Below are 26010 nucleotides of genomic sequence, written 5' to 3'. Positions count from 1 at the left end.
GAAAAGTGGAGGATGACCAAATGGCTTCACAGTCCACACAGGGAGACACTTAGACCCCAGTGGCCACAGTTTACCTGCAAAGAGAGAATTCAGCACTTCTGCCTCATGTTCATTGGAAAATCAGAAACCATGTCCTCCAGGTCACATAGATGCAGACCCAGCTTTGCTGGTCTCACTCCAAAGGAAGCTAAAGCTCCTGACAACCACATATATTTCAAGTGCCCAACCTCAGAGGCAGTTTCTCACAAAGTCTCTAGGCCAGCAGAGCTCCATGTTTGTGGAGTGTTTACCCTGTCTCCCTTACTTATGGAAACTCCTCTACCACCTCCAAGGTTGTGAACTCCTGAGCATTTTCCATTCCACATACGTATTCACAGCTTTTCTAACTCTTCTCCTCAAATTGTGTCTTCCTTGTTGCGAAGGTAATGTCAAGGCATTGTTCTGGATGAGAGTGGGAAGGTTTTTGTGTAGCACATATTTGCCTACACATTGGATTCATTTTCCTATTTTCCGTTCGAAATACTGAATCCCTGACACTAACCCATACCCTACTAGATTCTGACTACGAATACTAATATGATGGAGAAAAATAACCCAAACAGAATAGAAATACAGGCAGCTCAGAGCAGGCATGGTGTATAGTTGGACTTGCCTTTAGCATTACAAAGGGTAGGTGTTATAAATCTTGTCCAATTTAATAGAAGTAGTTCTCCATGTGCTTTGAAAGTTAACAAATGTGTGAATTCCTGTCTCCCTTTCTTTGTAGCCTCTTCAGCAACATGTATTTTTACATGCACGTATAGAATCCTACCTGCTATCCCACGTCCATTCTTGTGAGGTGCCTGACTTGGCAGATACAAATTGTGAGAAGATATCACTCCTCCTAAACGCTGTTGGAACTGAAAATTCAACCTATGGGTGAGCTTCCTACTTGAACTACATGATACATAAATCCATGTTCAGTAACACAAATATTTTTGGATCATTGGATGATATATATTTCATGATGAATTTCGATTGGCATATATATTTCTACTTTTTAATATCTGTGTGTGTTCTGTGTGTATGTGTGTGTATACACACACACACACACACAATATACACAAACTCTCCAGATTTTTCACAATATGAAATATATGTGTCTTATTATACACTCCCTAAATTCATCCATGTTCCTATATGTGGATTTATAATCAACTTTTCACAAGATTATTCTCAGAAATATTCATCCACCTGAAATACATATTTGTTTCCTAGTGCTGAAAACTAACTTCAGAGAATGGTGCATAGAGATCCTAATATTTCTACAGGACCTGACCCAGTTTAACATCAATGCAATAGATTCCTATGGGACATGATGTGTATTTTGACGTTCATTTTTATTCAACACTGGTACATTACTATTTCTTTAGTTGATGCACATCATAGGATATGAATTTCATCCTCAAGTTCATAAATTTCTAGGCATTTGGTTCACTTTCAATCACTTCCTGCTTTAGAACACATGTATTCCTCCACGTTTCTTGACAGGTCTTTTCATGAGACTTCTTTCCAAACACATTCTTTTCCATATCCATAATCCCTTTTGAAGCCAAACTCACACCCCCTTCATGGTAAACCATAACCCTAATATCACCATTAGATGTATAAGTGGTTGGAATGAATGGTTGTGTATCAATGTTAGATTTCCTATATATTTTCAGATATCAATTCAATCCATTATTTAAATTGGAACCAGTTATAATATTTATTCACAGTAGGGTCTATTCATGCATTATCTCTATATTCATAGACCCAGGGTACACCTATTTGTACCCCCAAAGGCTCATTTATATGTCTTCAACATATTACTCCCAGAAATGGTGGAAGAAATACTCATGTCACCTGATCTCCATATACATTTTATCACAGTGACATTCTGGACACAAAATGCAAAGGTCACACTTATGATTGTACCAAAGCCTCATAGGAAAGTGAGCATGGATTACTCAAAACATCCTTGTCCAGGTTGCCTAATGCTCTCAAATGTCAATCCTGTTGGTGACTACACATTTGTTTCTTCCTAAGATGATATATTCAACCTCAACCCTGTTTAAAATGTCTAATCCTCTCACTCACTTTAGACTTTGCCTGATTTCCTAATGTCTCTATTGATATCTGCTTTCCTACATATGTTCCCCAGTTCATCATTGTGACTGACTCTTCACGTGTGCTGACATTTACATTCACTCTCTAACCGACACCCTATTGCTAAAGAACTTTTGGTCCAAATTTTATACTCACTCTTCTTCCTAAACCTCCCAACTATCTTCCTAATCCTACCTACTATCCCTTTTTGACTGGATGTTCCCTTCTACATTCAATCATCCAAGGTACAAGGTCCTATGCCATTGTATATCGATTTATCTGAGACATCTGTGCAGAAAGTCATTCAAAGCTAAGTATCCCAATCAAGGGCCCAATGCCCTTCTGGCCTTCAAATCTTACTTGGATTTCTGTTTTCATACATATATTTCACCTATATATTATTATAAATATCGCAGGTTCCCAGTACCATTCATCATCCAGCAGAGTGATTCCTAACCCAAACCGAACAGGTTCTTAACCCTAACCATACACTGTTCCCTCAATCTAACTTTACAGAAGAGCAGGGACAGAGTTGGTCTTACAATACAGGAATGTAGGGGATCTTCCACCTGCTGAGAACCTCAAAGGTCCATGCAGAAATGATCCCTGGAGAAGATGTAGGCCGCTGTGAAGGACCTGAGAGAGCAGAAGTCATCTTCCATGGCAAACAACCTGGTCAGGATGAAGGGATGTGTCTGAATGAGCCTCTCTCTTCTTAATGTAGACAAGATGGACCAAAGCAGGCCTGGGTGGAGAGCTGTTCCTTAGTGCCTATGGTTGATATTCCATTGTAACTTGTGAAAGTGTCACAGGAAGGAGGGGCAGCCTCCATCTCATGGGAGCCCTGGAAGCAACTGTTAGGACACAGTGGTTGCCAAGGCAGTGACCTCATTCAGTTCCTGAAGGAAGTGACCTCACCTCACTTCCTTGGTGATGGAACTCTCTGAACTTGGGATCCAGGAAGCCAGGCACCCAGAGCCAGTCCCAGTCCCAGTCCCAGTGGGCTCACTTGTTTGGATTTACCAAGGACAGAGACAGTCTTTCTTGGTACCTACTGATGTGAGGATGGCCAAATGCCAGGAAAGCTCTGCAGAGGGGCCTTTCCTGAGAAAACAGGTAGTGGCTCACCGCTGGCTCCTGACAACTTCACAGAGTTGGCCAAGGAGGCCAGATGTGAGACAGGACAGGCCATTTTGGGGGAACATAGTATGGCCCACCAGTCAGACGGCACTCCGGGTAGTCACAGACCAACTTGGAAGAAGGAGGTGCCTTTGTGGGTATGGGTGTGAGTTTGTGGTTTTGTCTCATGTTCTGAGAATAGGTAGGAAAGGTGGTTTGTTTGGTTTGGAGTGGACTGTTTCTAGTAAGTCTTTTGACGAGGCGAGTGTTTCTATGTTTGTGTATCCCACTGTGTCCCTGGTTGTAGACATTAGAAAAGAGAATGCATCAATGGATGTGTCCTGTCTAGTAGAAAGCTTCCCAGCATTCATCCTGCCCCATTTATGAATGGACTGCTGCTTGCCTTATGGATGGGCAACACCTACTATCTTCCTAAGTTCCTGTTTTCTTCCTGAATTCTGGCCACTCTCCAGAATAGCCTCATGGTTTTGTGTCCAAGATATGTACCACCTCCAAGCTCGGTGACATGGCCATGTACTGGAGAGCTGAAAGGAATGGTGAGCATCTCAGAAAACTCAGATATCAGTGTGACCAGTAAAGTCTCCCTGGAGAAACCCTGCTTTGGGCCTTTTGCTTACCTATTGTTCTGTTGCCCTGAATGTCAGGAAGGCCTTTGCCTCAGGGCACCCCTTTGTGAAGCCTGAAGAAAACAGTTTTCAAATGGAAATGAATGGGCATCACCTGTGGCTCTTTGCTTAATGGCTTTGCAAAGGGATGTGTCTGAATCAGCCTCTTGGCCCTGTGTGAGGCTGTGGCTTAGATTGTCAGCACCTGACGGATCCAAGAGAGGTCCCATGTGTGCATCCAAAGCCAAATTGGCACAAAAGCAGTCATTGTGGATGAAGTCTCTCGCCTTCCTCTGTAAGGTTCCTGACCTCCATCAAGTGAGAATAGGGATCCTTCGGGTCAAACGAGTTCTTCAAAGCCCTGCAGAGGCTAGCCCATAGGTGCTTGGGTTTTCTCATGGCTCCAATTCACACAAAGAATCTATACCCGGCAGTCAGTAGGCCTCCAATTGGAGAAGCGGAGCCAGTATTAACGGCAGGCCTATTGGATCACTCCAGGTTCACAGGAAGGGTGTCCAGGCCACCCTGACATTAGGCAAATGAGGGGCAAGGGAGCTTATTGTGGACACTGTCTTGGGCTGTGCCCCTCATGGAAACCTCCAGCCAGAGGTTATGATGAGTGTCTCTATGGAAGAAGATGAGGGCCATGTGGCAGTGTTTTGGTTTGAATTGTGGTCATTGGTGTGGCGGTGGGAAGAGATGACTGGGTCCACCTGGGCTTGAACTCTGGTGTGATTCCCCTTGGAGACTGAGTTCTGGAACTGACCTCAGAGAAGTATTGCCGTGAATTGTGTTGGGATTTGAGGAGGCCATGCATGAGAGTCGCCCTTGGAAACTGAGATCTAGGCCCAGGCTGGCTTTCCAGAGAGCACTGGGAATCTCAGCCCGGATATCACATGATTTTATTCTTAAAGACCTGGCAGCCACAGTTGAGAGTCCAAACACACATGGACCTCACATTTGTAGACCTCAATGGGCCTGGCTTCGTGTGACCTTTTGGCCACTCTTTGGGAAGCCTTGTTTGTGAGAGTTCTCCAGAGCTTTCGTTGAAATGAGCTTCCTCACCATTTAATGGTTCCTGAAGGAATGGAAACCCACAGTGCCTCCAACTTCATCCTTTAAAAATGGCTAGCTAGATAAATACCATGAGCTTTTTGAAATTCCCATGACCAGGTGGCACTGGAGAACCTTTGGATGTCCTGTTGCTGATCATGAGTGTACCAGACAGTGCCTTGATTGACTGGGTTTCATGAAAATGGTGTAAAACAGAGATGCCAGTAAGTTGGGGCCTGCTGAGTAGCGGGCCTAGAGCAGCGGTGTGCAGGTGTGTGATAAAACATCTGTGGTGGGGCCATGTGGATCTGCCACTGGCTTCCAAATGGCTTGTGACTGACATGGTGCAGTGAGCAGACCCTTCTATGTAAAGGCATCTTGTTATATGGAGAGGTTTCAGGGCAGTGTTCAGAATCAGGTTGCTATGGTCAAGGGGGGAAGCTCTGTGAGATAGAAGCATGGCAGGTGCCTTCTCCTAGGACCTTGACCCACCACACGTGACAGAACTCCCTCCAGCACGGTGTCCTAGTTGAACTCGTTGTATTTCCTGAAGCAAATTCCAAACTCCCAGTGCAGCAGCAAGAAACAGCACGAAAAGTGGAGGATGACCAAATGGCTTCACAGTCCACACAGGGAGACACTTAGACCCCAGTGGCCACAGTTTACCTGCAAAGAGAGAATTCAGCACTTCTGCCTCATGTTCATTGGAAAATCAGAAACCATGTCCTCCAGGTCACATAGATGCAGACCCAGCTTTGCTGGTCTCACTCCAAAGGAAGCTAAAGCTCCTGACAACCACATATATTTCAAGTGCCCAACCTCAGAGGCAGTTTCTCACAAAGTCTTTAGGCCAGCAGAGCTCCATGTTTGTGGAGTGTTTACCCTGTCTCCCTTACTTATGGAAACTCCTCTACCACCTCCAAGGTTGTGAACTCCTGAGCATTTTCCATTCCACATACGTATTCACAGCTTTTCTAACTCTTCTCCTCGAATTGCGTCTTCCTTGTTGCGAAGGTAATGTCAAGGCATTGTTCTGGATGAGAGTGGGAAGGTTTTTGTGTAGCACATATTTGCCTACACATTGGATTCATTTTCCTATTTTCCGTTCGAAATACTGAATCCCTGACACTAACCCATACCCTACTAGATTCTGACTACGAATACTAATATGATGGAGAAAAATAACCCAAACAGAATAGAAATACAGGCAGTTCAGAGCAGGCATGGTGTATAGTTGGACTTGCCTTTAGCATTACAAAGGGTAGGTGTTATAAATCTTGTCCAATTTAATAGAAGTAGTTCTCCATGTGCTTTGAAAGTTAACAAATGTGTGAATTCCTGTCTCCCTTTCTTTGTAGCCTATTCAGCAACATGTATTTTTACATGCACGTATAGAATCCTACCTGCTATCCCACGTCCATTCTTGTGAGGTGCCTGACTTGGCAGATACAAATTGTGAGAAGATATCACTCCTCCTAAACGCTGTTGGAACTGAAAATTCAACCTACGGGTGAGCTTCCTACTTGAACTACATGATACATAAATCCATGTTCAGTAACACAAATATTTTTGGACCATTGGATGATATATATTTCATGATGAATTTCGATTGGCATATATATTTCTACTTTTTAATATCTGTGTGTGTGTTCTGTGTGTATGTGTGTGTATATACACACACACACACACACACACAATATACACAAACTCTCCAGATTTTTCAAAATATGAAATATATGTGTCTTATTATACACTCCCTAAATTCATCCATGTTCCTATGTGTGGATTTATAATCAACTTTTCACAAGATTATTCTCAGAAATATTCATCCACCTGAAATACATATTTGTTTCCTAGTGCTGAAAACTAACTTCAGAGAATGGTGCGTAGAGATCCTAATATTTCTACAGGACCTGACCCAGTTTAACATCAATGCAAGTAGATTCCTATGGGACATGATGTGCATTTTGACGTTCATTTTTATTCAACACTGGTACATTACTATTTCTTTAGTTGATGCACATCATAGGATATGAATTTCATCCTCAAGTTCACAAATTTCTAGGCATTTGGTTCACTTTCAATCACTTCCTGCTTCAGAACACATGTATTCCTCCACGTTTCTTGACTGGTCTTTTCATGAGACTTCTTTCCAAACACATTCTTTTCCATATCCATAATCCCTTTTGAAGCCAAACTCACACCCCCTTCATGGTAAACCATAACCCTAATATCACCATTAGATGTATAACTGGTTGGAATGAATGGTTGTGTATCAATATTAGATTTCCTATATATTTTCAGATATCAATTCAATTCATTATTTAAATTGGAACCAGTTATAATATTTATTCACAGTAGGGTCTATTCATGCATTATCTCTATATTCATAGACCTAGGGTACACCTATTTGTACCCCCAAAGGCTAATTTTTATGTCTTTAACATATTACTCCCAGAAATGGTGGAAGAAATACTCATGTCACCTGATCTCCATATACATTTTATCACAGTGATATTCTGGACACAAAATGCAAAGGTCACACTTATGATTGTACCAAAGCCTCATTGGAAAGTGAGCATGGATTACTCAAAACATCCTTGTCCAGGTTGCCTAATGCTCTCAAATGTCAATCCTGTTGGTGACTACACATTTGTTTCTTCCTAAGATGATATATTCAACCTCAACCCTGTTGAAAATGTCTAATCCTCTCACTCACTTTATACTTTGCCTGATTTCCTAATGTCTCTATTGATATCTGCTTTCTGACATATGTTCCCCAGTTCATCATTGTGACTGACTCTTCACGTGTGCTGACATTACATTCACTCTCTAACCGACACCCTATTGCTAAAGAACTTTTGGTCCAAATTTTATACTCACTCTTCTTCCTAAACCTCCCAACTATCTTCCTAATCCTACCTACTATCCCTTTTTGACTGGATGTTCTCTTCTACATTCTATCATCCAAGGTACAAGGTCCTATGCCATTGTATATCGATTTATCTGAGACATCTGTGCAGAAAGTCATTCAAAGCTAAGTATCCCAATCAAGGGCCCAATGCCCTTCTGGCCTTCAAATCTTACTTGGATTTCTGTTTTCCTACATATATTTCACCTATATATTATTATAAATATCGCAGGTTCCCAATACCATTCATCATCCAGCAGAGTGATTCCTAACGCAAACCGAACAGGTTCTTAACCCTAACCCTACACTGTTCCCTCATTCTAACTTTACAGAAGAGCAGGGACAGAGTTGGTCTTACAATACAGGAATGTAGGGGATCTTCCACCTGCTGAGAACCTCAAAGGTCCATGCAGAAATGATCCCTGGAGAAGATGTAGGCCGCTGTGAAGGACCTGAGAGAGCAGAAGTCATCTTCCATGGCAAACAACCTGGTCAGGATGAAGGGATGTGTCTGAATGAGCCTCTCTCTTCTTAATGTAGACAAGATGGACCAAAGCAGGCCTGTGTGGAGAGCTGTTCCTTGGTGCCTATGGTTGATATTCCATTGTAACTTGTGAAAGTGTCACAGGAAGGAGGGGCAGCCTCCATCTCATGGGAGCCCTGGAAGCAACTGTTAGGACACAGTGGTTGCCAAGGCAGTGACCTCATTCAGTTCCTGAAGGAAGTGACCTCACCTCACTTCCTTGGTGATGGAACTCTCTGAACTTGGGATCCAGGAAGCCAGGCACCCAGAGCCAGTCCCAGTCCCAGTCCCAGTGGGCTCACTTGTTTGGATTTACCAAGGACAGAGACAGTCTTTCTTGGTACCTACTGATGTGAGGATGGCCAAATGCCAGGAAAGCTCTGCAGAGGGGCCTTTCCTGAGAAAACAGGTAGTGGCTCACCGCTGGCTCCTGACAACTTCACAGAGTTGGCCAAGGAGGCCAGATGTGAGACAGGACAGGCCATTTCGGGGGAACATAGTATGGCCCACCAGTCAGACGGCACTCCGGGTAGTCACAGACCAACTTGGAAGAAGGAGGTGCCTTTGTGGGTGTGGGTGTGAGTTTGTGGTTTTGTCTCATGTTCTGAGAATAGGTAGGAAAGGCGGTTTGTTTGGTTTGGAGTGGACTGTTTCTAGTAAGTCTTTTGACGAGGCGAGTGTTTCTATGTTTGTGTATCCCACTGTGTCCCTGGTTGTAGACATTAGAAAAGAGAATGCATCAATGGATGTGTCCTGTCTAGTAGAAAGCTTCCCAGCATTCATCCTGCCCCATTTATGAATGGACTGCAGCTTGCCTTATGGATGGGCAACACCTACTATCTTCCTAAGTTCCTGTTTTCTTCCTGAATTCTGGCCACTCTCCAGAATAGGCTCATGGTTTTGTGTCCAAGATATGTACCACCTCCAAGCTCGGTGACATGGCCATGTACTGGAGAGCTGAAAGGAATGTGAGCATCTCAGAAAACTCAGATATCAGTGTGACCAGTAAAGTCTTTCTGGAGAAACCCTGCTTTGGGCCTTTTGCTTACCTATTGTTCTGTTGCCCTGAATGTCAGGAAGGCCTTTGCCTCAGGGCACCCCTTTGTGAAGCCTGAAGAAAACAGTTTTCAAATGGAAATGAATGGGCATCACCTGTGGCTCTTTGCTTAATGGCTTTGCAAAGGGATGTGTCTGAATCAGCCTCTTGGCCCTGTGTGAGGCTGTGGCTTAGATTGTCAGCACCTGACGGATCCAAGAGAGATCCCATGTGTGCATCCAAAGCCAAATTGGCACAAAAGCAGTCATTGTGGATGAAGTCTCTCGCCTTCCTCTGTAAGGTTCCTGACCTCCATCAAGTGAGAATAGGGATCCTTCGGGTCAAACGAGTTCTTCAAAGCCCTGCAGAGGCTAGCCCATAGGTGCTTGGGTTTTCTCATGGCTCAAATTCACACAAAGAATCTATACCCGGCCGTCAGTAGGCCTCCAATTGGAGAAGCGGAGCCAGTATTAACGGCAGGCCTATTGGATCACTCCAGGTTCACAGGAAGGGTGTCCAGGCCACCCTGACATTAGGCAAATGAGGGGCAAGGGAGCTTATTGTGGACACTGTCTTGGGCTGTGCCCCTCATGGAAACCTCCAGCCAGAGGTTATGATGAGTGTGTATATGGAAGAAGATGAGGGCCATGTGGCAGTGTTTTGGTTTGAATTGTGGTCATTGGTGTGGCGGTGGGAAGAGATGACTGGGTCCACCTGGGCTTGAACTCTGGTGTGATTCCCCTTGGAGACTGAGTTCTGGAACTGACCTCAGAGAAGTATTGCCGTGAATTGTGTTGGGATTTGAGGAGGCCATGCATGAGAGTCGCCCTTGGAAACTGAGATCTAGGCCCAGGCTGGCTTTCCACAGAGCACTGGGAATCTCAGGCCGGATATCACATGATTTTATTCTTAAAGACCTGGCAGCCATAGTTGAGAGTCCAAACACACATGGACCTCACATTTGTAGACCTCAATGGGCCTGGCTTCGTGTGACCTTTTGGCCACTCTTTGGGAAGCCTTGTTTGTGAGAGTTCTCCAGAGCTTTCATTGAAATGAGCTTCCTCACCATTTAATGGTTCCTGAAGGAATGGAAACCCACAGTGCCTCCAACTTCATCCTTTAAAAATGGCTAGCTAGATAAATACCATGAGATTTTTGAAATTCCCATGACCAGGTGGCACTGGAGAACCTTTGGATGTCCTGTTGCTGATCATGAGTGTACCAGACAGTGCCTTGATTGACTGGGTTTCATGAAAATGGTGTAAAACAGAGATGCCAGTAAGTTGGGGCCTGCTGAGTAGCGGGCCTAGAGCAGCGGTGTGCAGGTGTGTGATAAAACATCTGTGGTGGGGCCATGTGGATCTGCCACTGGCTTCCAAATGGCTTGTGACTGACATGGTGCAGTGAGCAGACCCTTCTATATAAAGGCATCTTGTTATATGGAGAGGTTTCAGGGCAGTGTTCAGAATCAGGTTGCTATGGTCAAGGGGGGAAGCTCTGTGAGATAGAAGCATGGCAGGTGCCTTCTCCTAGGACCTTGACCCACCACACGTGACAGAACTCCCTCCAGCACGGTGTCCTAGTTGAACTCGTTGTATTTCCTGAAGCAAATTCCAAACTCCCAGTGCAGCAGCAAGAAACAGCACGAAAAGTGGAGGATGACCAAATGGCTTCACAGTCCACACAGGGAGACACTTAGACCCCAGTGGCCACAGTTTACCTGCAAAGAGAGAATTCAGCACTTCTGCCTCATGTTCATTGGAAAATCAGAAACCATGTCCTCCAGGTCACATAGATGCAGACCCAGCTTTGCTGGTCTCACTCCAAAGGAAGCTAAAGCTCCTGACAACCACATATATTTCAAGTGCCCAACCTCAGAGGCAGTTTCTCACAAAGTCTTTAGGCCAGCAGAGCTCCATGTTTGTGGAGTGTTTACCCTGTCTCCCTTACTTATGGAAACTCCTCTACCACCTCCAAGGTTGTGAACTCCTGAGCATTTTCCATTCCACATACGTATTCACAGCTTTTCTAACTCTTCTCCTCGAATTGCGTCTTCCTTGTTGCGAAGGTAATGTCAAGGCATTGTTCTGGATGAGTTTGGGAAGGTTTTTGTGTAGCACATATTTGCCTACAGGTTGGATTCATTTTCCTATTTTCCGTTCGAAATACTGAATCCCTGACACTAACCCATACCCTACTAGATTCTGACTACGAATACTAATATGATGGAGAAAAATAACCCAAACAGAATAGAAATACAGGCCGTTCAGAGCAGGCATGGTGTATAGTTGGACTTGCCTTTAGCATTACAAAGGGTAGGTGTTATAAATCTTGTCCAATTTAATAGAAGTAGTTCTCCATGTGCTTTGAAAGTTAACAAATGTGTGAATTCCTGTCTCCCTTTCTTTGTAGCCTCTTCAGCAACATGTATTTTTACATGCACGTATAGAATCCTACCTGCTATCCCACGTCCATTCTTGTGAGGTGCCTGACTTGGCAGATACAAATTGTGAGAAGATATCACTCCTCCTAAACGCTGTTGGAACTGAAAATTCAACCTACGGGTGAGCTTCCTACTTGAACTACATGATACATAAATCCATGTTCAGTAACACAAATATTTTTGGATCATTGGATGATATATATTTCATGATGAATTTCGATTGGCATATATATTTCTACTTTTTAATATCTGTGTGTGTGTTCTGTGTGTATGTGTGTGTATATACACACACACACACACACACACACACACAATAAACACAAACTCTCCAGATTTTTCAAAATATGAAATATATGTGTCTTATTATACACTCCCTAAATTCATCCATGTTCCTATATGTGGATTTATAATCAACTTTTCACAAGATTATTCTCAGAAATATTCATCCACCTGAAATACATATTTGTTTCCTAGTGCTGAAAACTAACTTCAGAGAATGGTGCATAGAGATCCTAATATTTCTACAGGAACTGACCCAGTTTAACATCAATGCAAGTAGATTCCTATGGGACATGGTGTGTATTTTGACGTTCATTTTTATTCAACACTGGTACATTACTATTTCTTTAGTTGATGCACATCATAGGATATGAATTTCGTCCTCAAGTTCACAAATTTCTAGGCATTTGGTTCACTTTCAATCACTTCCTGCTTCAGAACACATGTATTCCTCCACGTTTCTTGACTGGTCTTTTCATGAGACTTCTTTCCAAACACATTCTTTTCCATATCCATACCCTTTGGAAGCCAAACTCACACCCCCTTCATGGTAAACCATAACCCTAATATCACCATTAGATGTATAACTGGTTGGAATGAATGGTTGTGTATCAATATTAGATTTCCTATATATTTTCAGATATCAATTCAATCCATTATTTAAATTGGAACCAGTTATAATATTTATTCACAGTAGGGTCTATTCATGCATTATCTCTATATTCATAGACCCAGGGTACACCTATTTGTACCCCCAAAGGCTAATTTTTATGTCTTCAACATATTACTCCCAGAAATGGTGGAAGAAATACTCATGTCACCTGATCTCCATATACATTTTATCACAGTGATATTCTGGACACAAAATGCAAAGGTCACACTTATGATTGTACCAAAGCCTCATTGGAAAGTGAGCATGGATTACTCAAAACATCCTTGTCCAGGTTGCCTAATGATCTCAAATGTCAATCCTGTTGGTGACTACACATTTGTTTCTTCCTAAGATGATATATTCAACCTCAACCCTGTTGAAAATGTCTAATCCTCTCACTCACTTTATACTTTGCCTGATTTCCTAATGTCTCTATTGCTATCTGCTTTCCTACATATGTTCCCCAGTTCATCATTGTGACTGACTCTTCACGTGTGCTGACATTACATTCACTCTCTAACCGACACCCTATTGCTAAAGAATTTTGGTCCAAATTTTATACTCACTCTTCTTCCTAAACCTCCCAACTATCTTCCTAATCCTACCTACTATCCCTTTTTGACTGGATGTTCTCTTCTACATTCAATCATCCAAGGTACAAGGTCCTATGCCATTGTATATCGATTTATCTGAGACATCTGTGCAGAAAGTCATTCAAAGCTAAGTATCCCAATCAAGGGCCCAATGCCCTTCTGGCCTTCAAATCTTACTTGGATTTCTGTTTTCCTACATATATTTCACCTATATATTATTATAAATATCGCAGGTTCCCAATACCATTCATCATCCAGCAGAGTGATTCCTAACGCAAACCGAACAGGTTCTTAACCCTAACCCTACACTGTTCCCTCATTCTAACTTTACAGAAGAGCAGGGACAGAGTTGGTCTTACAATACAGGAATGTAGGGGATCTTCCACCTGCTGAGAACCTCAAAGGTCCATGCAGAAATGATCCCTGGAGAAGATGTAGGCCGCTGTGAAGGACCTGAGAGAGCAGAAGTCATCTTCCATGGCAAACAACCTGGTCAGGATGAAGGGATGTGTCTGAATGAGCCTCTCTCTTCTTAATGTAGACAAGATGGACCAAAGCAGGCCTGTGTGGAGAGCTGTTCCTTGGTGCCTATGGTTGATATTCCATTGTAACTTGTGAAAGTGTCACAGGAAGGAGGGGCAGCCTCCATCTCATGGGAGCCCTGGAAGCAACTGTTAGGACACAGTGGTTGCCAAGGCAGTGACCTCATTCAGTTCCTGAAGGAAGTGACCTCACCTCACTTCCTTGGTGATGGAACTCTCTGAACTTGGGATCCAGGAAGCCAGGCACCCAGAGCCAGTCCCAGTCCCAGTCCCAGTGGGCTCACTTGTTTGGATTTACCAAGGACAGAGACAGTCTTTCTTGGTACCTACTGATGTGAGGATGGCCAAATGCCAGGAAAGCTCTGCAGAGGGGCCTTTCCTGAGAAAACAGGTAGTGGCTCACCGCTGGCTCCTGACAACTTCACAGAGTTGGCCAAGGAGGCCAGATGTGAGACAGGACAGGCCATTTCGGGGGAACATAGTATGGCCCACCAGTCAGACGGCACTCCGGGTAGTCACAGACCAACTTGGAAGAAGGAGGTGCCTTTGTGGGTGTGGGTGTGAGTTTGTGGTTTTGTCTCATGTTCTGAGAATAGGTAGGAAAGGCGGTTGGTTTGGTTTGGAGTGGACTGTTTCTAGTAAGTCTTTTGACGAGGCGAGTGTTTCTATGTTTGTGTATCCCACTGTGTCCCTGGTTGTAGACATTAGAAAAGAGAATGCATCAATGGATGTGTCCTGTCTAGTAGAAAGCTTCCCAGCATTCATCCTGCCCCATTTATGAATGGACTGCTGCTTGCCTTATGGATGGGCAACACCTACTATCTTCCTAAGTTCCTGCTTTCTTCCTGAATTCTGGCCACTCTCCAGAATAGGCTCATGGTTTTGTGTCCAAGATATGTACCACCTCCAAGCTCGGTGACATGGCCATGTACTGGAGAGCTGAAAGGAATGTGAGCATCTCAGAAAACTCAGATATCAGTGTGACCAGTAAAGTCTCCCTGGAGAAACCCTGCTTTGGGCCTTTTGCTTACCTATTGTTCTGTTGCCCTGAATGTCAGGAAGGCCTTTGCCTCAGGGCACCCCTTTGTGAAGCCTGAAGAAAACAGTTTTCAAATGGAAATGAATGGGCATCACCTGTGGCTCTTTGCTTAATGGCTTTGCAAAGGGATGTGTCTGAATCAGCCTCTTGGCCCTGTGTGAGGCTGTGGCTTAGATTGTCAGCACCTGACGGATCCAAGAGAGATCCCATGTGTGCATCCAAAGCCAAATTGGCACAAAAGCAGTCATTGTGGATGAAGTCTCTCGCCTTCCTCTGTAAGGTTCCTGACCTCCATCAAGTGAGAATAGGGATCCTTCGGGTCAAACGAGTTCTTCAAAGCCCTGCAGAGGCTAGCCCATAGGTGCTTGGGTTTTCTCATGGCTCCAATTCACACAAAGAATCTATACCCGGCAGTCAGTAGGCCTCCAGTTGGAGAAGCGGAGCCAGTATTAACGGCAGGCCTATTGGATCACTCCAGGTTCACAGGAAGGCTGTCCAGGCCACCCTGACATTAGGCAAATGAGGGGCAAGGGAGCTTATTGTGGACACTGTCTTGGGCTGTGCCCCTCATGGAAACCTCCAGCCAGAGGTTATGATGAGTGTGTATATGGAAGAAGATGAGGGCCATGTGGCAGTGTTTTGGTTTGAATTGTGGTCATTGGTGTGGCGGTGGGAAGAGATGACTGGGTCCACCTGGGCTTGAACTCTGGTGTGATTCCCCTTGGAGACTGAGTTCTGGAACTGACCTCAGAGAAGTATTGCCGTGAATTGTGTTGGGATTTGAGGAGGCCATGCATGAGAGTCGCCCTTGGAAACTGAGATCTAGGCCCAGGCTGGCTTTCCACAGAGCACTGGGAATCTCAGGCCGGATATCACATGATTTTATTCTTAAAGACCTGGCAGCCATAGTTGAGAGTCCAAACACACATGGACCTCACATTTGTAGACCTCAATGGGCCTGGCTTCGTGTGACCTTTTGGCCACTCTTTGGGAAGCCTTGTTTGTGAGAGTTCTCCAGAGCTTTCGTTGAAATGAGCTTCTTCACCATTTAATGGTTCCTGAAGGAATGGAAACCCACAGTGCCTCCAACTTCATCCTTTAAAAATGGCTAGCTAGATAAATACCATGAGATTTTTGAAATTCCCATGACCAGGTGGCACTGGAGAACCTTTGGATGTCCTGTTGCTGATCATGAGTGTACCAGACAGTGCCTTGATTGACTGGGTTTCATGAAAATGGTGTAAAACAGAGATGCCAGTAAGTTGGGGCCTGCTGAGTAGCGGGCCTAGAGCAGCGGTGTGCAGGTGTGTGATAAAACATCTGTGGTGGGGCCATGTGGATCTGCCACTGGCTTCCAAATGGCTTGTGACTGACATGGTGCAGTGAGCAGACCCTTCTATGTAAAGGCATCTTGTTATATGGAGAGGTTTCAGGGCAGTGTTCAGAATCAGCTTGCTATGGTCAAGGGGGGAAGCTCTGTGAGATAGAAGCATGGCAGGTGCCTTCTCCTAGGACCTTGACCCACCACACGTGACAGAACTCCCTCCAGCACGGTGTCCTAGTTGAACTCGTTGTATTTCCTGAAGCAAATTCCAAACTCCCAGTGCAGCAGCAAGAAACAGCACGAAAAGTGGAGGATGACCAAATGGCTTCACAGTCCACACAGGGAGACACTTAGACCCCAGTGGCCACAGTTTACCTGCAAAGAGAGAATTCAGCACTTCTGCCTCATGTTCATTGGAAAATCAGAAACCATGTCCTCCAGGTCACATAGATGCAGACCCAGCTTTGCTGGTCTCACTCCAAAGGAAGCTAAAGCTCCTGACAACCACATATATTTCAAGTGCCCAACCTCAGAGGCAGTTTCTCACAAAGTCTTTAGGCCAGCAGAGCTCCATGTTTGTGGAGTGTTTACCCTGTCTCCCTTACTTATGGAAACTCCTCTACCACCTCCAAGGTTGTGAACTCCTGAGCATTTTCCATTCCACATACGTATTCACAGCTTTTCTAACTCTTCTCCTCGAATTGCGTCTTCCTTGTTGCGAAGGTAATGTCAAGGCATTGTTCTGGATGAGAGTGGGAAGGTTTTTGTGTAGCACATATTTGCCTACACATTGGATTCATTTTCCTATTTTGCGTTCGAAATACTGAATCCCTGACACTAACCCATACCCTACTAGATTCTGACTATGAATACTAATATGATGGAGAAAAATAACCCAAACAGAATAGAAATACAGGCAGTTCAGAGCAGGCATGGTGTATAGTTGGACTTGCCTTTAGCATTACAAAGGGTAGGTGTTATAAATCTTCTCCAATTTAATAGAAGTAGTTCTCCATGTGCTTTGAAAGTTAACAAATGTGTGAATTCCTGTCTCCCTTTCTTTGTAGCCTCTTCAGGAACATGTATTTTTATATGCACGTATAGAATCCTACCTGCTCTCCCACGTCCATTCTTGTGAGGTGCCTGACTTGGCAGATACAAATTGTGAGAAGATATCACTCCTCCTAAACGGTGTTGGAACTGAAAATTCAACCTACGGGTGAGCTTACTACTTGAACTACATGATACATAAATCCATGTTCAGTAACACAAATATTTTTGGATCATTGGATGATATATATTTCATGATGAATTTCGATTGGCATATATATTTCTACTGTTTAATATCTGTGTGTGTGTTCTGTGTGTATGCGTGTGTGTATAGATATACACACACACACACACACACACACACAATATACACAAACTCTCCAGATTTTTCACAATATGAAATATATGTGTCTTATTATACACTCCCTAAATTCATCCATGTTCCTATATGTGGATTTATAATCAACTTTTCACAAGATTATTCTCAGAAATATTCATCCTCCTGAAATACATCTCTGTTTCCTAGTGCTGAAAACTAACTTCAGAGAATGGTGCATAGAGATCCTAATATTTCTACAGGAACTGACCCAGTTTAACATCAATGCAAGTAGATTCCTATGGGACATGATGTGTATTTTGACGTTCATTTTTATTCAACACTGGTACATTACTATTTCTTTAGTTGATGCACATCATAGGATATGAATTTCGTCCTCAAGTTCACAAATTTCTAGGCATTTGGTTCACTTTCAATCACTTCCTGCTTCAGAACACATGTATTCCTCCACGTTTCTTGACTGGTCTTTTCATGAGACTTCTTTCCAAACACATTCTTTTCCATATCCATAATCCCTTTGGAAGCCAAACTCACACCCCCTTCATGGTAAACCATAACCCTAATATCACCATTAGATGTATAACTGGTTGGAATGAATGGTTGTGTATCAATATTAGATTTCCTATATATTTTCAGATATCAATTCAATCCATTATTTAAATTGGAACCAGTTATAATATTTATTCACAGTAGGGTCTATTCATGCATTATCTCTATATTCATAGACCCAGGGTACACCTATTTGTACCCCCAAAGGCTAATTTTTATGTCTTCAACATATTACTCCCAGAAATGGTGGAAGGTATACTCATGTCACCTGATCTCCATATACATTTTATCACAGTGATATTCTGGACACAAAATGCAAAGGTCACACTTATGATTGTACCAAAGCCTCATAGGAAAGTGAGCATGGATTACTCAAAACATCCTTGTCCAGGTTGCCTAATGCTCTCAAATGTCAATCCTGTTGGTGACTACACATTTGTTTCTTCCTAAGATGATATATTCAACCTCAACCCTGTTGAAAATGTCTAATCCTCTCAGTCACTTTATACTGTGCCTGATTTCCTAATGTCTCTATTGCTATCTGTTTTCCTACTTATGTTCCCCAGTTCATCATTGTGACTGACTCTTCACGTGTGCTGACATTACATTCACTCTCTAACCGACACCCTATTGCTAAAGAACTTTTGGTCCAAATTTTATACTCACTCTTCTTCCTAAACCTCCCAACTATCTTCCTAATCCTACCTACTATCCCTTTTTGACTGGATGTTCTCTTCTACATTCAATCATCCAAGGTACAAGGTCCTATGCCATTGTATATCGATTTATCTGAGACATCTGTGCAGAAAGTCATTCAAAGCTAAGTATCCCAATCAAGGGCCCAATGCCCTTCTGGCCTTCAAATCTTACTTGGATTTCTGTTTTCCTACATATATTTCACCTATATATTATTATAAATATCGCAGGTTCCCAATACCATTCATCATCCAGCAGAGTGATTCCTAACGCAAACCGAACAGGTTCTTAACCCTAACCCTACACTGTTCCCTCATTCTAACTTTACAGAAGAGCAGGGACAGAGTTGGTCTTACAATACAGGAATGTAGGGGATCTTCCACCTGCTGAGAACCTCAAAGGTCCATGCAGAAATGATCCCTGGAGAAGATGTAGGCCGCTGTGAAGGACCTGAGAGAGCAGAAGTCATCTTCCATGGCAAACAACCTGGTCAGGATGAAGGGATGTGTCTGAATGAGCCTCTCTCTTCTTAATGTAGACAAGATGGACCAAAGCAGGCCTGTGTGGAGAGCTGTTCCTTGGTGCCTATGGTTGATATTCCATTGTAACTTGTGAAAGTGTCACAGGAAGGAGGGGCAGCCTCCATCTCATGGGAGCCCTGGAAGCAACTGTTAGGACACAGTGGTTGCCAAGGCAGTGACCTCATTCAGTTCCTGAAGGAAGTGACCTCACCTCACTTCCTTGGTGATGGAACTCTCTGAACTTGGGATCCAGGAAGCCAGGCACCCAGAGCCAGTCCCAGTCCCAGTCCCAGTGGGCTCACTTGTTTGGATTTACCAAGGACAGAGACAGTCTTTCTTGGTACCTACTGATGTGAGGATGGCCAAATGCCAGGAAAGCTCTGCAGAGGGGCCTTTCCTGAGAAAACAGGTAGTGGCTCACCGCTGGCTCCTGACAACTTCACAGAGTTGGCCAAGGAGGCCAGATGTGAGACAGGACAGGCCATTTCGGGGGAACATAGTATGGCCCACCAGTCAGACGGCACTCCGGGTAGTCACAGACCAACTTGGAAGAAGGAGGTGCCTTTGTGGGTGTGGGTGTGAGTTTGTGGTTTTGTCTCATGTTCTGAGAATAGGTAGGAAAGGCGGTTGGTTTGGTTTGGAGTGGACTGTTTCTAGTAAGTCTTTTGACGAGGCGAGTGTTTCTATGTTTGTGTATCCCACTGTGTCCCTGGTTGTAGACATTAGAAAAGAGAATGCATCAATGGATGTGTCCTGTCTAGTAGAAAGCTTCCCAGCATTCATCCTGCCCCATTTATGAATGGACTGCTGCTTGCCTTATGGATGGGCAACACCTACTATCTTCCTAAGTTCCTGCTTTCTTCCTGAATTCTGGCCACTCTCCAGAATAGGCTCATGGTTTTGTGTCCAAGATATGTACCACCTCCAAGCTCGGTGACATGGCCATGTACTGGAGAGCTGAAAGGAATGTGAGCATCTCAGAAAACTCAGATATCAGTGTGACCAGTAAAGTCTCCCTGGAGAAACCCTGCTTTGGGCCTTTTGCTTACCTATTGTTCTGTTGCCCTGAATGTCAGGAAGGCCTTTGCCTCAGGGCACCCCTTTGTGAAGCCTGAAGAAAACAGTTTTCAAATGGAAATGAATGGGCATCACCTGTGGCTCTTTGCTTAATGGCTTTGCAAAGGGATGTGTCTGAATCAGCCTCTTGGCCCTGTGTGAGGCTGTGGCTTAGATTGTCAGCACCTGACGGATCCAAGAGAGATCCCATGTGTGCATCCAAAGCCAAATTGGCACAAAAGCAGTCATTGTGGATGAAGTCTCTCGCCTTCCTCTGTAAGGTTCCTGACCTCCATCAAGTGAGAATAGGGATCCTTCGGGTCAAACGAGTTCTTCAAAGCCCTGCAGAGGCTAGCCCATAGGTGCTTGGGTTTTCTCATGGCTCCAATTCACACAAAGAATCTATACCCGGCAGTCAGTAGGCCTCCAGTTGGAGAAGCGGAGCCAGTATTAACGGCAGGCCTATTGGATCACTCCAGGTTCACAGGAAGGCTGTCCAGGCCACCCTGACATTAGGCAAATGAGGGGCAAGGGAGCTTATTGTGGACACTGTCTTGGGCTGTGCCCCTCATGGAAACCTCCAGCCAGAGGTTATGATGAGTGTCTCTATGGAAGAAGATGAGGGCCATGTGGCAGTGTTTTGGTTTGAATTGTGGTCATTGGTGTGGCGGTGGGAAGAGATGACTGGGTCCACCTGGGCTTGAACTCTGGTGTGATTCCCCTTGGAGACTGAGTTCTGGAACTGACCTCAGAGAAGTATTGCCGTGAATTGTGTTGGGATTTGAGGAGGCCATGCATGAGAGTCGCCCTTGGAAACTGAGATCTAGGCCCAGGCTGGCTTTCCACAGAGCACTGGGAATCTCAGGCCGGATATCACATGATTTTATTCTTAAAGACCTGGCAGCCATAGTTGAGAGTCCAAACACACATGGACCTCACATTTGTAGACCTCAATGGGCCTGGCTTCGTGTGACCTTTTGGCCACTCTTTGGGAAGCCTTGTTTGTGAGAGTTCTCCAGAGCTTTCGTTGAAATGAGCTTCTTCACCATTTAATGGTTCCTGAAGGAATGGAAACCCACAGTGCCTCCAACTTCATCCTTTAAAAATGGCTAGCTAGATAAATACCATGAGATTTTTGAAATTCCCATGACCAGGTGGCACTGGAGAACCTTTGGATGTCCTGTTGCTGATCATGAGTGTACCAGACAGTGCCTTGATTGACTGGGTTTCATGAAAATGGTGTAAAACAGAGATGCCAGTAAGTTGGGGCCTGCTGAGTAGCGGGCCTAGAGCAGCGGTGTGCAGGTGTGTGATAAAACATCTGTGGTGGGGCCATGTGGATCTGCCACTGGCTTCCAAATGGCTTGTGACTGACATGGTGCAGTGAGCAGACCCTTCTATGTAAAGGCATCTTGTTATATGGAGAGGTTTCAGGGCAGTGTTCAGAATCAGGTTGCTATGGTCAAGGGGGGAAGCTCTGTGAGATAGAAGCATGGCAGGTGCCTTCTCCTAGGACCTTGACCCACCACACGTGACAGAACTCCCTCCAGCACGGTGTCCTAGTTGAACTCGTTGTATTTCCTGAAGCAAATTCCAAACTCCCAGTGCAGCAGCAAGAAACACCACGAAAAGTGGAGGATGACCAAATGGCTTCACAGTCCACACAGGGAGACACTTAGACCCCAGTGGCCACAGTTTACCTGCAAAGAGAGAATTCAGCACTTCTGCCTCATGTTCATTGGAAAATCAGAAACCATGTCCTCCAGGTCACATAGATGCAGACCCAGCTTTGCTGGTCTCACTCCAAAGGAAGCTAAAGCTCCTGACAACCACATATATTTCAAGTGCCCAACCTCAGAGGCAGTTTCTCACAAAGTCTTTAGGCCAGCAGAGCTCCATGTTTGTGGAGTGTTTACCCTGTCTCCCTTACTTATGGAAACTCCTCTACCACCTCCAAGGTTGTGAACTCCTGAGCATTTTCCATTCCACATACGTATTCACAGCTTTTCTAACTCTTCTCCTCGAATTGCGTCTTCCTTGTTGCGAAGGTAATGTCAAGGCATTGTTCTGGATGAGAGTGGGAAGGTTTTTGTGTAGCACATATTTGCCTACACATTGGATTCATTTTCCTATTTTGCGTTCGAAATACTGAATCCCTGACACTAACCCATACCCTACTAGATTCTGACTACGAATACTAATATGATGGAGAAAAATAACCCAAACAGAATAGAAATACAGGCAGTTCAGAGCAGGCATGGTGTATAGTTGGACTTGCCTTTAGCATTACAAAGGGTAGGTGTTATAAATCTTGTCCAATTTAATAGAAGTAGTTCTCCATGTGCTTTGAAAGTTAACAAATGTGTGAATTCCTGTCTCCCTTTCTTTGTAGCCTCTTCAGGAACATGTATTTTTATATGCACGTATAGAATCCTACCTGCTCTCCCACGTCCATTCTTGTGAGGTGCCTGACTTGGCAGATACAAATTGTGAGAAGATAACACTCCTCCTAAACGGTGTTGGAACTGAAAATTCAACCTACGGGTGAGCTTACTACTTGAACTACATGATACATAAATCCATGTTCAGTAACACAAATATTTTTGGATCATTGGATGATATATATTTCATGATGAATTTCGATTGGCATATATATTTCTACTGTTTAATATCTGTGTGTGTGTTCTGTGTGTATGCGTGTGTGTATAGATATACACACACACACACACACACACACACAATATACACAAACTCTCCAGATTTTTCACAATATGAAATATATGTGTCTTATTATACACTCCCTAAATTCATCCATGTTCCTATATGTGGATTTATAATCAACTTTTCACAAGATTATTCTCAGAAATATTCATCCTCCTGAAATACATCTCTGTTTCCTAGTGCTGAAAACTAACTTCAGAGAATGGTGCATAGAGATCCTAATATTTCTACAGGAACTGACCCAGTTTAACATCAATGCAAGTAGATTCCTATGGGACATGATGTGTATTTTGACGTTCATTTTTATTCAACACTGGTACATTACTATTTCTTTAGTTGATGCACATCATAGGATATGAATTTCGTCCTCAAGTTCACAAATTTCTAGGCATTTGGTTCACTTTCAATCACTTCCTGCTTCAGAACACATGTATTCCTCCACGTTTCTTGACTGGTCTTTTCATGAGACTTCTTTCCAAACACATTCTTTTCCATATCCATAATCCCTTTGGAAGCCAAACTCACACCCCCTTCATGGTAAACCATAACCCTAATATCACGATTAGATGTATAACTGGTTGGAATGAATGGTTGTGTATCAATATTAGATTTCCTATATATTTTCAGATATCAATTCAATCCATTATTTAAATTGGAACCAGTTATAATATTTATTCACAGTAGTGTCTATTCATGCATTATCTCTATATTCATAGACCCAGGGTACACCTATTTATACCCCCAAAGGCTCATTTATATGTCTTCAACATATTACTCCCAGAAATGGTGGAAGATATACTCATGTCACCTGATCTCCATATACATTTTATCACAGTGATATTCTGGACACAAAATGCAAAGGTCACACTTATGATTGTACCAAAGCCTCATAGGAAAGTGAGCATGGATTACTCAAAACATCCTTGTCCAGGTTGCCTAATGCTCTCAAATGTCAATCCTGTTGGTGACTACACATTTGTTTCTTCCTAAGATGATATATTCAACCTCAACCCTGTTGAAAATGTCTAATCCTCTCAGTCACTTTATACTGTGCCTGATTTCCTAATGTCTCTATTGCTATCTGTTTTCCTACTTATGTTCCCCAGTTCATCATTGTGACTGACTCTTCACGTGTGCTGACATTACATTCACTCTCTAACCGACACCCTATTGCTAAAGAACTTTTGGTCCAAATTTTATACTCACTCTTCTTCCTAAACCTCCCAACTATCTTCCTAATCCTACCTACTATCCCTTTTTGACTGGATGTTCTCTTCTACATTCAATCATCCAAGGTACAAGGTCCTATGCCATTGTATATCGATTTATCTGAGACATCTGTGCAGAAAGTCATTCAAAGCTAAGTATCCCAATCAAGGGCCCAATGCCCTTCTGGCCTTCAAATCTTACTTGGATTTCTGTTTTCCTACATATATTTCACCTATATATTATTATAAATATCGCAGGTTCCCAATAAAATTCATCATCCAGCAGAGTGATTCCTAACGCAAACCGAACAGGTTCTTAACCCTAACCCTACACTGTTCCCTCATTCTAACTTTACAGAAGAGCAGGGACAGAGTTGGTCTTACAATACAGGAATGTAGGGGATCTTCCACCTGCTGAGAACCTCAAAGGTCCATGCAGAAATGATCCCTGGAGAAGATGTAGGCCGCTGTGAAGGACCTGAGAGAGCAGAAGTCATCTTCCATGGCAAACAACCTGGTCAGGATGAAGGGGTGTGTCTGAATGAGCCTCTCTCTTCTTAATGTAGACAAGATGGACCAAAGCAGGCCTGTGTGGAGAGCTGTTCCTTGGTGCCTATGGTTGATATTCCATTGTAAATTGTGAAAGTGTCACAGGAAGGAGGGGCAGCCTCCATCTCATGGGAGCCCTGGAAGCAACTGTTAGGACACAGTGGTTGCCAAGGCAGTGACCTCATTCAGTTCCTGAAGGAAGTGACCTCACCTCACTTCCTTGGTGATGGAACTCTCTGAACTTGGGATCCAGGAAGCCAGGCACCCAGAGCCTTTCCCAGTCCCAGTCCCAGTGGGCTCACTTGTTTGGATTTACCAAGGACAGAGACAGTCTTTCTTGGTACCTACTGATGTGAGGATGGCCAAATGCCAGGAAAGCTCTGCAGAGGGGCCTTTCCTGCGAAAACAGGTAGTGGCTCACCGCTGGCTCCTGACAACTTCACAGAGTTGGCCAAGGAGGCCAGATGTGAGACAGGACAGGCCATTTCGGGGGAACATAGTATGGCCCACCAGTCAGACGGCACTCCGGGTAGTCACAGACCAACTTGGAAGAAGGAGGTGCCTTTGTGGGTATGGGTGTGAGTTTGTGGTTTTGTCTCATGTTCTGAGAATAGGTAGGAAAGGCGGTTGGTTTGGTTTGGAGTGGACTGTTTCTAGTAAGTCTTTTGACGAGGCGAGTGTTTCTATGTTTGTGTATCCCACTGTGTCCCTGGTTGTAGACATTAGAAAAGAGAATGCATCAATGGATGTGTCCTGTCTAGTAGAAAGCTTCCCAGCATTCACCCTGCCCCATTTATGAATGGACTGCAGCTTGCCTTATGGATGGGCAACACCTACTATCTTCCTAAGTTCCTGTTTTCTTCCTGAATTCTGGCCACTCTCCACAATAGGCTCATGGTTTTGTGTCCAAGATATGTACCACCTCCAAGCTCGGTGACATGGCCATGTACTGGAGAGCTGAAAGGAATGGTGAGCATCTCAGAAAACTCAGATATCAGTGTGACCAGTAAAGTCTCCCTGGAGAAACCCTGCTTTGGGCCTTTTGCTTACCTATTG

This window comes from Spermophilus citellus, assembly GCF_964194105.1.
Source record: "Spermophilus citellus genome assembly, chromosome: 12".
Taxonomy (NCBI): Eukaryota; Metazoa; Chordata; class Mammalia; order Rodentia; family Sciuridae; genus Spermophilus; species Spermophilus citellus.
Note: the sequence above shows the minus strand (reverse complement) of the source record.